Genomic DNA, 14,790 nt, shown 5'->3' on the forward strand with positions numbered 1-14,790 from the left:
CTGCAGTCTCCGATGTCACCACCAACCACAGCGAGGCGAGCCGCGGTTGCAGGCTCCAGCCTCCAGCATGTGGCGGTGCCTCTTCCTTCTCCTAGTCCTCTAGCCCGGCAGGAGAAGCTCCAGCTGCCGACCGCCCTCCTACTACTCTGTCGCCACCACCAACCTCAGCGGGACAGTGTCCCCGGCTCCAGGGCTCCAGGCTCCATCCATCCTCCAGCCAGCGGAATGTGGCGGCCCCTTCCAGTTCTCTAAGCCAGGCACAGAGTAGCTCCTCCACCCAACACTGAAAAGTGTGAAGTGATCTGACGCAACCTCTGCATGCTTTATATACCGAGTTATGCAAATGAGGTTCCTGGACTACATGTTCTGATTGGACGAGAGAAAAACCTCTAGGCCTACTCTGATTGGACTTTATTTTCGTGCTGTGATTGGTTGTGTTAAGACTTGCTCTCATCCAATCAGAACATGATAATAAAGCCCAATCAGAGTAAGCCTGGAGGTTTTTTTCTCATCCAATCAAAACATGCAATCCAGGAACCTCCGTGGGCATAACCGCAGTATATAAATGATGCTGACAACAGAACAGGATTTTCCAGGTTACCGTGTTTTGTTGAGTTGCTCAGTGCCCAGGCTAGAGGATTAGGACTCGGGAGTCACTGGCCGTGTGCTGGAGGCTGGAGCCACGGGAGCACGGCTCGCCTCGCTGTGGTTGGCCTCGACTGAGATAGGGCGCCTGAAGCGGTAGGAGAAGGAAAACAGTTTTGGGATAGATGGAGGGGGGTAAAGTGGGTAGTTAGTGCCAAAGGGAAAAAAGGATAGCTAGCAGGAGAAAGCGTTGCAAAAAGATGGCGGGGAAAAAAGGTTTTGGGTAGATGGAGGCGGAAAAACAGGGTGGGGAGCAGGAGGGAGGGAAGGTTTTGCAGAGAGATGGTGGGTAAGAAGTTTATGGGTAGATGGAGGGGGAAAAGAGGGTGGCAAGTGGGAGGAGGAAAGAGAGGGTGGTGATGGGGAAAAACGGGGGCTGGCAGTAGGGAGAGAAGGTTTTGTGAAAAGACGGTGGGGAGAAAATACAGTGGGGGGAGAAAGTTTTTGGGTAGAGGAGTAGAAGAGGGCAGCAAGTGGGAGAAGTAAAAAGAGGGTAGCCAGCAGGAGGAAGATAAGGTTTTGCAAAAAGACGGTGGCAGAAAAGAAAGACGGTGGAAAAAGAAAAGGCGGTGGGTAAAAAGAGTTCGATGGATGGAGAGGGGAAAGAGGGTGACGAGGAGGAGGAAAGAGGGTGGCAAAAGGGAGCAGGGATACACGGTTGGGAAAAAGACGGAAAAATAGTTTGGGGTAGATGGAGGGCAAAAAAGGGTGGCAAGCAGGATAGGGGAAAGAAGAGCACGAGTGGTAAAGGGGGGAGACTGAAAAGATGGTAGGGAAAGTTTTGGGGAGTACATGGAGGGGGAAAAGAGGTGAGCGAGAGTAGGGAGAAGGCTTTGTGAAAAGACGGGGGGAAATGTTTTTGGGTAGATGGAGAAGGGAAACGGTGGTAAGGAGGAACGAGGGGGGGAAGACGATGAGGAAAACAGTTTTTGGGTAGATGAAGGGGGAAAAGAGGGTGGTGAGCAGCAACAGTGGGCAGAAGGCTTTGGGAAAAGACGGGGGGAAATGTTTTTGCTTAGATGAAGGAGCAAAATAGGGTGATGAGAGCGGGAGGGGGAAAAAGAGTGGCCAGGGAGTAGGGGAAAAGATGGTGGGAAGAAACAGTGGGGAAAGTGTTTGGGTAGATGGATGGGGAAAAGGATGGTGAGCGGGAGAGTAGAGAAGGCTTTGCGAAATGACGGTGGAGAAAGAAAAAATGGTGGTGAAAGTTTAGGAGTAGGTGGAGGAGGAAAAAGGGTGGCGAGAGGGAGGGGGGCAAAGGTGGTCGGGAAAAGAAGGTGGGGAAATAATGGTGGGGGACAAAGGTTTTGGGTAGATATTTTTTTAATAAGAGTATTTGTAATTTTGCTTTTGAGTACTTTGAGTTCTTTATATGTTTTGTGTATTAACCAGTTGCCTGATGCGTAGTTTGCAAATACTTTCTTCCATTCTCTAGGTTTCTTCATTCTAATTGCTTTCTCTGCTTTGTAGAAGCGTTTAAGTTAAATGTAATTACATCTTCGCTTTTGTTGCTTGTGCTTTTGATGTCTATTTGAAAATTCCTTGTCCTAACCAATTTCATGAAGCATTTATCTTATGTTTTCTTCTCCAGTAGTTTCATAGTTTCATGTCCTACGTTTAAACCTTTATTTTTGAGTAGAGTTTTGTATATGATAAGATGACAGCCTAGATGTGTTCTTGTGCGTGTGGGTTTTGGGTTTTCCTAGCACAGTTTATTGAAGAGCTTGTCCTTCCCGAATGTGTGTTCTTGGTGCCTTTGTTAAAAATGAGTTGACCATAAATGCGTGAATTTATTTCTGATTTATCTATTTTGCTTCACTTGTCTGTGTCTCTCACATTCATTCCTCTGTCTCTCCCTCACCCGTTTTGTTGATGGTACCATGCTGTTTTGATGGTACCATACTTACTATAGATTTGTAGTACATTTTGAAATCAGGTAGTGTGATGTCTCCAGCTTTTCTTTTTATTCCACATTGTTTTGTTTATCTGAGGTATTCTGCATTTCCATGTGAATTTTAGGATGGTTGTTACTATTTCTATGAAGAATGTCTCATAGTTTAACATGGATTGCATTGATTCTGTAGATCCCATTGGGTGATATAGATATTTTAACAATATTCTTCTAGTGCATGGACATGGGATATCTTTCCATTTACTTGAGTCTGCTTTAATATCTTTCATCTATGTTTTATGGTTTTCATTGTGGGATCTTTTGCCTTTTGGGTTAAGTTTATCTCGAGATATGATTTTTTTGGTAATGAAATAACTGTTGATTTCTTTCTTAGGTATTTCACTATTGGTGCATGGGCATGCTACTCATTTTTATATACTGATATTGTATCCTGCAACTTGACTGAATTTATTATTTCTAGTAGGTTTTTTGTGGAATCTTTGGAGTTCTCTATATATATGTTCATGTCGCCTGCCAACAGAGACAATTTGACTTTTTTCCAATTTGTATGCCTTTTATTGCATTCTCCTGTCCAATTGCTCTAGCTAGGACTTCCAGTACGATGATGAATAAAAGTGGTGTAAAAGTAGGCACACTTGTTCCAGATCTTACAGGAAGAGCTTTTAACTTTTCCCCGTTGATTATGGTATTAGCTGTGGGTTTGTCATATATGGCCTGTATTGCACTGAGATATGTGCCTTCTGTGCTCATGTTGTCAAGTTTTTATCATGAAGGAATGTTGATTTTTTTCAGCATGTGCTTAAATGATTATATGGCTTTTGTTCTTGATGTGCTGAATGTGGTATCACACTTACTTGTGTTTATTGAATCATCCTCATATTCCTGGGATGAATCCCATTTGATCATGGCAGATGATCTTTTTATTGTGTTGTCAAATGCTGTTTTCAAGTATTTTGTTGAGGATTTTTTGCATCTTTGTTCGTCAGGGATGGTTTTTCTTTTTGTGTTGTGTTCTGGTCTGGGTTTTGTACCAGGGTCATGCTGTCCTCATAGAAGTTTCAAAGCCTGCCTTCCTCTTCATTTTATGGGGAATATTTTGAGTAAAATTGGCATTAGCTTTTTAAAAAATGTTTGGTAGAATTTAAGAGTAAAACCATGATTGTTGTGTTTTTCTTTGCCAGGAGACTCTATTACTGCTTTAATTACATTACTCATTATTGGTCTGTTCAGATTTTTTATTTTTTTATCATTCTATCTTGGGAATTCATAATGTGTCTAGAAATTTATTCACTTCTAGATTTTTCAATTTGCATATAGATGTTTTTAGTAATCTCTTCAAGCATTCATATTTCTGTGTTATCAATTGTAATGTCTCCTTTCTCATTATGATTTTTTTCTTATCCTCAGTCTAGTTAAAGCTTGTCAATTTTGATTTTTCTAAAACACCCAAGCACTTTGTTCCATTGACTTTCTGTATTTTTTGTTTCTGTTTTTAAAATTTCTTTCCTAATCTTTATGATATTTTTTCTACCAATTCTAGCATTTGATTTTTCTTGTTCTCAGTACTGAAGCTTTACTGTCAGGTTGGCTATTTGAGATCTTTCTACGTTTCTGATTTGTAGGCATTTATAGATACGCACTGTTCAAACTTACAGCTGCCTTCCTGAATCCCACAGGCTTTGTTATGTTGTGTTTCTATTCTTGTTGTTCATGAGCAGGTATTTTAATTTCCATGTGTTTGTACAGTTTTTAAAGTTCCTCGTTATTGATTTCTAATACTATTCCACTGGGGTCAGAAAAGATACTTGATATGAGTTCAGTTTTTTAAAAATGTGTTGTGACTTGTTTTTTGGCCTAACACATAGTCTGTCCTGGAGAATAATCCATGTGCTATTCAGTAGAATGTGCATTGTGCAGTTATGGAGTGGAAAGCTGTGTAAATGTCTGTTTGGTCCATTCGTATAAAGTTTAACCGATATTTTGTTGTCTGTATGATCTGTTCATTGACGATAGTGGGGTGTTGGTTATAGTGGAGTGTTGAGGTTCTCTACTGTTACATTGCAGTCCATCTGTCCTTTAAGATCTGTTAATATTTGCTTCTGTATTTAGGTGCTTGAGTGTTGGTTGAATATGCACTTATAATTGTTAGGCTGCTGTTTACTTCTTTCTCATTATATAATTATCTTTATTTTTTCTTTTTTTGACTTAAAGTCTATTTTATCTAAGTGTAGCTACTCCTGCTTTTTTGTTGCCATTTCTGTGGGATATCTTTCATCATCCCTTCACTTTCAGTTTATGTATATCTTCATAGGTGAACCGAGTTTCTTGTAGGCAGTATATAATTGGGTCTTGTCTTTTAATCCATTCAGCCACTCTTTCTTAATTTAATTTAATTCACATATTCAGGGTTACTACTAACAGGTGAAAACATACTACTGCCATTTTTTACTTGTTTTCTTGTTGTTTTGCTACTCTTTTTTCTTGTTCTTTCTCCCTCCCTCTTTCTCTTCTCTCTGATCTTTTTCTTTCTTTTCTTTCCTCCTCGCCTTCTTTCCTGTCTTTATTTGTAGTGAAGTAATTTTTTCTGGTAGTGTGTTTTAATTCCTTGCTTTTTATGTTTAGGGTGTCTATTATTGATTTTTGTTTTCTGGTTACCATGAGGCTAAACAATAATTATAATAAGTTACTTCAAACTGAGGAAAACAACTTTGTTCTCAGCTACTCAGGAGGCTCCCTTGGGGGGGGGGGGGAGCATTGCTTGAGCCTGGGAGGTCGAGGTTGCAGCCAGCTGAGATCGTGCCACTGCACTTTCCAGCCTGGGTGACAAGAGTGAGACCACGTCTCACTAAATAAATAAAAAAAAATACAGTGGCTTGTAATGAATTCTGATTATAAATATTGAGATGATGATATTTTAAGGTATAAAGAAAGTGAAAATCATTCATCATCTCATTACCCAGAGATAACTGTTTCTAATGTTTTGGTACATATGCTTCCTAATTCATAACTCCGTCTCTCTCTCTCTCTCACACACACACACAAATGTACACATAAGATAGATACATTTTACACGCAGATATAGTTTTATTGTAACTTTTCAGAAAGTTTTGTAATTTTTATTTAAAAATATTGCAAATAAGTTTTGTGAATAATATTCATAGAAAATATTGTACAGCTTAATTTTAAGATTTTGTTCTATGCTCTTTTGGGTGGCAGGTTCACTTCTTGCTAAAATGAATCATCTCAGTGTCTTTGATTTTCCTTCTCTCCTCTATGCTGTTGCTTTTGGAAGGGGGGCCTGTATCCTCCTTGTTTGCTTGGGGGCAAACACATAGTATCATGGGGTTATGAAGACATGTTTCCTGTGCCAGATAGCAATGCTGGCTGTAGTTCTGAAAATAAAGGTAATCTAAGAGTTTTTGTCCTATGATTAATATAAGATGTAAATAAAGTGGTTTTAGATCATTGTAGCAAATGATTTAGATAAAACTGTGCATATTAGATCATTGTAGCCAATGATTTAGGTATAATTCTGTGTGTACCTTTTTTTTTTTTCCGAGACAGAGTCTTGCTCTGTCACCCAGGCTGGAGTGCAGTGGCGCGATCTCGGCTCACTGCAAGCTCCGCCTCCCGGGTTCACGCCATTCTCCTGCCTCAGCGTCTCCGAGTAGCTGGGACTACAGGCGCCCGCCACCCGCCACCACGCCCGGCTAATTTTTTTGTATTTTTAGTAGAGACGGGGTTTCACCGTGGTCTCGACCTCCTGACCCTCGTGATCCGCCCGCCTCGGCCTCCCAAAGTGCTGGGATTACAAGCGTGAGCCACCGCTCCCGGCCCTGTGTGTACCTTTTAATTAAGAATTCAAGATTTCTATACAGTATGTTCATTGTCCGCCTTATCTGTAAAGCATAAAAGCTGATACTGGGTGAGGTAAGAAAATGGATACGTTTTACTATCACAAGGAAAAGGTGGTATCCATACAGTCTTGCCAAGGAGGTATGGACTACTTAAATTGGCTTCTGGATGTTTCAGTTTGGATATGATAGCCTTAAGTTGAATTTTTTGGTTACTGCTTTATAATACTTAGTAACTGATTGTGTGTGTTTAGTAATTGATGGTGTTAATGAACCCTCCTGTCCTAAAAGCAAAAATGAAGAGGTTCAAGGGAGCATGAATTGTCAACATCCCCTTTAAACAAACAGGCTAGGTTAAAAAATTTTTTTTACAGAGCTTTACAGTATTACATGTCAGTTTATTACAGTATAACATGTCAACAAAAATGGCAGAAGGTCTCTTAACTGATTTGCCAGATGGATTAGATCTCTCCATTCACTCAGTAAAATGTCCAGGATTTCATACTGTATTTTCAATTAAAGAGGAGTTTTAGACTTTATGTTGCTCCAGTTTATGGATACCTACTCTCTTGTACTTTATATCCGAATTTATAGATCTATTTGAAGAATTCAAAAAATCTGTGGAAGATGGTTCAGCTTGTTGTGAAGAAAAGAAACCAGGGACCTTCTCCAGAACCTCTGAAGTTGATGTTAGGTCCAGCCAATGTTTGTCCTCTAAAAAGATTAAGTATCTAAAGCCCAAACAATTTGCATGGCTTTCTTTCGTTAAATCCAAATAATAACCATTCAGATCTTAGAGGAGATTATAGATATTTAAATACATGTCAGTTACCCAGGATTCTCTGTAAACCATATTCAGATTCCTTCAATTGAAACACCTTAATAGCTGCTTTTATATTTATGGTGTGTAAGTCTGTTTAGTCCATCAATAGATTGTTTTATTATCTTTTTTTTTAGAAGTGGAATTCTCTCAGTTATACTAGTGCTCGATTCCAGTAGCTACACTGAAGGATGTGGAAAAAAAGAGATGAGTATTTCTGATTGAATAGAAGTGTATCATTTCCACTAGAACAGCTTCAAAGCTTTCCCCAACTTTTACAGAACATCCATTGCTTAGAGGTATGTGACTGGATCATATGCTTGTTTGCATTTTTCTATTTGAACTTCCTTCATGGTTTTTTTTTTTTATTTTTTTTTTGAGACAGTCTTAACTCTCACCCAGGCCGTGGCACATTCATAGCTCACTGCTGCCATGAACTCCTGGGCTTATGTGATCCTTCCGCCTCAGCCTTCCAAGTAGCTGGGACTATAGATGTGCACCACCACACCTGGCTAATTTTTAAAAAAATTTGTATCAGTCTGGGCACAGTGGCTCACACTTATTAACCTAACACTTTGGGAGGCCAAGGCGGGTGGATCACTTGAGATCAGAAGTTTGAGACCAGCCTGGTCAGCATGGTGAAATCACATCTCTACCCCAAAATACAAAAATTAGCTGGGCATGGTGGTGCACGCCTGTAGTCCCAGCTACTCAGGAGGCTGAGGCACAAGAATTGCCTAAACCTGGGAGGCAGAGGTTGCGATGAGCTGAGATCTTGCCACTGCTCTCCAGCCTCGATGACAGAGTGAGACTCTGTCACACACACACACAAATATATATATATATATATAAATACAAAAAATACGTTGCTCAGGCTGGTCTCAAACCCCTGGGCTCAAGTGATCCTCCTGCCTCAGCCTCCCAAAGTGTTGTAATGATAGGCATGAGCCACCATGCCCAGCCGATTTTTATTATATATTTTCTGTATGATGATTCCCTTATTCACTTTTCAGATACTTAACTGTTGATCAGTTGTTCTGTCATTGTAGCTGCCTTCTCAGATGGGCTCAGTGCTAAACAACTCTCTGCTGCTTCACTACATTAACTGTGTAGCAGATGAGCCAGTCTTGCTGAGGTCTTATTAGTGGTTGAGTCAAACATTACAAGAAGGTAAGAGTTGCGTGAGGATGGGACAAGATAGTTTACAAATGGGTTTCTTTTGTAAGGGTGCCAAATTCTAGACAAGAAGAGCCTTCCTATGCTGTAATTATGTCTGTGGTAATCATATATTTAGAGCATGAATGTTTCTGTTGTAATTTCAAGGCAGTAAGAAGGGAGAGGGATTTTGTTAAGGAAACACTGCTGGATGCCACCAAGACTCACTGGGTGCCTCTACTTTGATGACTGACCGTCTGTGGTAATCATATATTTAGAGCATGAATGTTTCCGTTGTAATTTCAAGGCAGTAGGAAGGGAGCTGGATGGATGGCCACCAAGACTCACTGGGTGCCACTCAGGAAACACTGCTGGATGGAAGCCACCAAAACTCACTGGGTGCCTCTACTTTGACTATCGCAATCCAAGGATTCTTCATCTTTGTATGTCCAGAAACTTGCTGTGAGGCCCCCAGAGTCATCCTGTTAATGGTAATGAAACTCAGAGGAGACTAATGCATAAGCCAGATTGTCAGCTAATTATTAAATTATTTCTGGTAAGCAAAATATTCATATCTGCCAACTAGAATATCCCCTTTCTGCTATCAGCATACCTGGGAAGCAAATTTGTCATTAGAAAGTTTTTTAATTATAGAGTTAAAGGAAAGGGCAGTGAGAAGCCTTCCATCCAGGCCATAGTAAAGCCTGAGCATTTCATTCCTCCCCTGGTTGGGGGCGGTGGGGAGATGATACTTCTTTTGACCAAACTGAGTGTTTCATTACTGGATAAGCAATCCCTGATTCTTCTAGTGGTTAAAGTTGCTTTTAGTTGGTTCCAGGCCAATTCTCCTCCTCCTACTCTGAATCTTTTAAACAGAATATCATAGTTAATTAGATTTCCACTTACTAAATTTCTATCATTTTTACATTATACCCAGCCTACCCTAATTGAAGTTTAGGGTATTCTAAAACTTTCAATTCAGATGTTTATACTTTCTTGGAGTACTATGTGACATAAAGCTTACCTAATTCATTATATGTGAATTCTCTCCATTTATGTTTTCACTGTAAGCTTTTCCCTATATTACCAAGTTGTTGAACATACCTGTTGTAGTCTACCTCATGAGTTAGCTAGGATGTATGAAACTAATGGCTTTTTTAGTTTGTCACTTATTTGTCACTTTAGTGACAATTATGTTCTGTGCACTTTTTTACTGTGGTACAGCTAGATGCTTATATTTACTGTTTCTGCTCTAGAATGCATTTGGTACAGGGTGAATAATTATGAGCATGGAAAAGAATTTACCAACTGCCTGGATACTATCATCAGGGCAGAGTCCTTCTTACAAGTAAGATTTAACTTGCTTCTTCCACACTCCACCACTCTTTACTAACATTTATTTAGATATCCATTGAAAACCTTTTTCTTGGCCAGGTGTGGTAGCTCACACCTGTAATCTCAGCACTTTGGAGGCCAAGGCAGGTGGATCGCTTGAGCTCAGGAGTTCAAGACTAGCTTGGGCAACATAGCAAAACCCCATATCTACAAGGAATAAAAAAATTAGCCAGGCATGGTGGCATGCATCTGTAGTCCCAGCTACTCAGGAGGATGAGGTAGGAGGATCACTTGAGCTCAGGAGGTCGAGGGTGCAGTGACCTGTAATTGTGCCATTGCACTGCAGCCTGGGTGACAGTGACATCCTGTCTCAAAAACAAAAATAAAAAACCATTATTTTAATACCTGACACCTTTTGTAAATAATAATTGTTGAATTTGAAACTCATTATAAATAGAGCTGAGTTGGACTTTAGTCTTTGCGCTGTTGGATTTGAAGAAAGAATATGTTACATTATGCAAAATAAAAGGGAAAAGCCTGTAATTTAAGAGAACAAACTGAAGATGTAATTAAATAGATTCAGTTAATTGGATTAGCCAGTAATGTAAATTTCATAGGGTCACTCATATTCTTACAATCAACAAACATTTTTTGTGTGTCAAACATATTCCAGCCAATGGACTGATTGGTCTGGGTAACCCTGAGTTGTATTTTAAGCTGCAGCTTAGGTATCAGCACCATCAAGAAGCCTTCACTTACTGCCCAGTGTGGGTTAGCTCCTTGTTCTATGTGCTTCCATGGCTCCCTGTGCTTACCTCTATCGTGACACTTTCAGCATCCATTCATTTTTCAACACGTGATGAGCTCCCAGCAGGCAGAAACCATATCTAACTCTTCTTCATGTTTAGATGTTCAGCTTGATTGATAAATGTTTGTGGAATAATTCCTTGTGTTTTTTTTATTTTTTCTTTTTTTATTTTTATTTTTATTTTTTTGAGACAAGATCTCACTCTGTTGCCCAGGCTGGAGTGCACTGGCACAATCATGGCTTACTGCAGCCCTGACCTCCTGGGCTCAATTGATCCTCCCCCCTCAATCTAGTAGCTAGGACTACAGGTGTGCACCACCACTCCCAGCTAGTCTTTTTGTTTTTTGTGGGGTTTTTTTTTTTTTTTTTTTTTTTTATGTTTTTTGTTTTGCTTTTTGTTGTTGTTTTGTTTTTTGTAAAAATGGGGTTTACCATGTTGCCCAGGCTGGTCTCATACTCCTAGGCTTAAGCATTCCTTCTGCCTTGTCTTCCAAAAGTGCCAAGATTACAGGCATGAGCCACCACACCCAAACCAAGTTTTAGAGATTTGGTGTGAAACCATTTAATTGGAAGCTGGGTGCAGACGATGGTAGTGAGGATAGGAATTTAGGTTGACATTTATGTTTCCTACTTGGGAAGATGGATGGCATTCACTGAGAAAAGGAGTATAGGAGGAGCAGTCTTGGAAGGAAAGATGTTTCACTTAAGCGATGCCTATGGGACATCAAAGCAATCATATCCAGGACCCAGTAAAATAATGAGTCTAAAGCTCAGGAATGAGGTTTGGGCTAGAGATACAGATTTAGGACTCCTCATGTTAAAAGCGGTGGTTTTAGCTATGATGTGGATGGGATTGCCCAGAGGATTCATGTCATGAAAGCAAGCAGGTCTTAGGACAGAGTCCTGGTGCATGTCATTATGTAAGGCTTGGGTGAGAAAGGAAAAAAGGGAAGCCCCAGGTCCTCACTCTGGTGGAAATATAAGCAGCCTACACATTTGAGCCTCTAAAGATGGAGCTGCTCAGAGTTGGGATTTGGCCTATGGCCTCTAATGAAATTCTAGCTGTATTATTGCATGCATTTTCACTGTTGACATTACTGCATGTACCCCAAGATAATAAATTTAATTTAAAGATTCTGTAACTTTTAACCTTCTTTCCAATTGATGAAGTTTTTTGGTATTTGAGAACTACATTGATAAAGATGGCAATGCATTCTAATGCTAATCATCATATCCTTTTTCTGAGGAAGTCTGACATCTAACCTAAGGCTGTTTATATTGATGACAAAAAATTAGTCTAAGAGTGAAGCAACTATAACACAAAATAAACTGGTTTTTTAGAGCATAACTTTTGACTGAAGAGTTCCATATAAGAATTTACTGTTCACTTGTGTCGCAGGAGGGGTTTCATTCCTGTGAAGCATTCCTGTATAAGAGTCTTCCTTCTGGGATGGCCTCTGTTGTCAGTTGCAGATCCTTCAACTTGTGAGCTGGATTCCTTTAAGTAGCTTCTCTGGTATGTATCATGAAAATTTGGAGTCATTTAATTCAATGTACTATGATTGAAAGGATTTTGATATATATTTTTTTAATTCCTAGAGGTGAAACTAGTTCTTTTTGATCTAGCACAGCTCTTCTTTTACATCAACCATTTATTTCAAGGTAACAAAAGCTTGCCTTGCTTAGATTTAACAGGATGTATTATTCTATTGCTAGTGGTACACAATTCCAAACTGACATGACAGCAATGGTTTTGTAACAGGATTTTCTTGGTCCTGGCTTTGAGGTGCTGCATCACTCAACTCAAAGTTAATGCATAAAATGTTCCTTCTTTAAGGCTGTGTTGCATACATTATTCCTGACCTGTTTCCACTTGTAGCAAATGACATAGTGAATGAACAAGTGGCAAATTCATATTAATAAAAACAAACTGAGAAATAGTTTCTCGTGGTTTATGTTTTCGTAGATACATTTATTCATGTCACAGATATTTTTTGAGCACCTACTATATAGCCTTCTTGACACTGGGAATACAGTAGCGAACAAAGCAAACTAAATTCCCCGTGACATTCAATTTTATATGGATAATAGTCATTTTCTGCTAACAAACTGGCCACACAGAGAGTAAACCATTGGGGTGCCTGGGGAAGTGGGGAGACAGGTTGGGAGGCTGGTCCAGTCATCTGTCTTGAGATGATATGACTTGGACCAGAGCGGTTGGCAGGAAGGAAGCCCCTTATGATGTCAGACTCTGGGCTGCTTCTCACCCCTCCCAGCTCTTCCTCTCCTTCCTGAATCAGCAGCTTCTTTCCGTGAAGAGCATCTTTGCTGAAGTAGGGATTCCCAGCAGATTTACCATTTTGGAGCAAACCTCAGCCCTACTTGTGTCGCACAGGTGCTTTATCAGTTTTCGTTTGCAGTCTTTTTCAAAGTACGCAATGACAATCATACAGCATCGTGCTTGACTTTAAGGTGTCCACTGTTTTTCTCAGAGGACCGGATTAGATAATGCTTCTGAACGCCAACCTTAAAGTGATTGATTTTTATCTTGGATGCCTTTAAAGGGGTGTATTTAGAATTGTCCGACATAAATGGAGCTGTACTTGCTAAGGGTTAGCCTAGCAGGAGGGTTTTGAGGTAAGACAAGTAAGAGGGGGACGTGTTGAGTTTTAGGTGACAGGAGACTGTTCAAGTAGAAATGTTGGTGGGGAGGGTGAGGGGTAGTTAGAAAAGTGGGACTAGCTCTTAAAAGCAAGGATGGATCAGTAAATGGAAATGTGGGAGTCGCCAGAGAGAGGCAGAGTTGGATTTGAGGGAGGGCCCTGACCTGTGTATTCAGCAAGCCATCAAGTATTCGTTGAATACCTGTTAAGTGCTGGGAATGTTATGATGAAGGAGGCAGGCGGATCCCTGTTCTCAGGGAGTTGGCATTCAATCAGGCATGGGGAGGTAGAAGGGCAAACAATCATGACTCCATGAGTAAAATAATTTCAGAGAGTGGTAAGTGCTATTCAGATAATAAAAGTCTGATGTACTCTGGCTTGTGGGTGCGATTCTTTCTTAGATTGGCAACAGGGAAAGCCTCTTTGAGTAGGTGATGTTGAAATGAGACCTGAATGATAGGAAAGATCCCACCTCTGGAAGATGTAGAGATAGAGCATTGCAGGTAGAAGTCTTGGACAACAGGAGCTAAGTCTAATCTTGGGCAAGGTCTCATTTAAGCAAGTGAAGATGTTGAGCAGCAAAGAGACAGGAAGGAGGGCAGGGACCTTGCTGGCTTCAGTCACCAGCACAGTGAGCACTTCACACAGATAAGTGTTCATGTTAAAAAGAAACAAGGCTGGGCATGGTGACTCATGCCTGTAATCCCAGCATTATGAGAGGCCAAGGCAGGCATATTGCTTGAGCCCAGAAGTTCAAGATCATTCTGTGCAACATGGCAAAACCCTGTCTCTACAGAAAATACTAATACAAAAATTACCCGGGCATAGTGGTGCATGCCTGTGGTCCCAGCTACTTGGGAGGTTGAGGTGGGAGCATCTTCTGAGCCCAGGGAGGTTGAGGCTGCAGCGAGCTGTGATCGTGCTACTACACTCTAGCCTTGGTGGCAGAGAAAGACCCTGACTAAAAAAGAAACCAGGATTGTGTTCTGCCACCAAGACTGAGGAATCAGAATCCCAAGAAAGATGGCAGTGATGGCATGATCTGCAAGGAAGTCAAGGAAACGGTCACTGGTTTTGATTTTAGTTACTGGTGGACCATTGAGATTGTGCACTCATTAAAGGGTGCTGAATTCAGAGACCACCAACTGCAAGGGTTAAGCAGGGGATGAGGAATTACTAGACATTTTTGGACTCTAACAAATCTTTTCCTTTATCATTTGTGAATATGCCATAAAAGACTCCCTCACTACATGCACACCCATCTTTGGAAATCTTTCCTGGCTGTGCTCCTGAATTTACTCACTTTCTCTTGCTCCTTCTCTGGGCTCCTCCTTTAGTTTGTCTTTGCTGCTGAAGACTTGCCACTTTGCATTCCATTCTCAATCTCCAGACACCCCATAGCTGCAGGCCAGTCCTGCCTGTCTTGGCTGGTGGGAACCTGGTTCCTGGATCTAGAAAGTGGCCATGATATTTGACAAAAGGGATGATAGTTTAATGGGCCACCAAGGTGTTTAAGACTTGTGAATGTTTAAAAACAGAAGGAAATTAATAGGGAGACACTAATGATGAAGAGGCAGAAGAGAGCACAGGATTTGAGG

The 14,790-nt window shown here is 40.6% G+C and overlaps 1 long non-coding RNA gene across 1 annotated transcript; it reads left to right on the forward strand.

Annotated features, from left to right (window-relative positions):
• The first annotated feature begins 7,374 nt into the window (after window positions 1-7,374).
• Window positions 7,375-9,000, forward strand: LOC134735557 (uncharacterized). The gene is made up of 3 exons (XR_010118753.1): window positions 7,375-7,530; window positions 8,281-8,401; window positions 8,694-9,000. It is a non-coding gene; the product is annotated as an uncharacterized lncRNA (long non-coding RNA).
• The last annotated feature ends 5,790 nt before the right edge of the window (window positions 9,001-14,790 follow it).

The sequence above is a fragment of the Symphalangus syndactylus genome, chromosome 22 (assembly GCF_028878055.3).
Source record: "Symphalangus syndactylus isolate Jambi chromosome 22, NHGRI_mSymSyn1-v2.1_pri, whole genome shotgun sequence".
Taxonomy (NCBI): Eukaryota; Metazoa; Chordata; class Mammalia; order Primates; family Hylobatidae; genus Symphalangus; species Symphalangus syndactylus.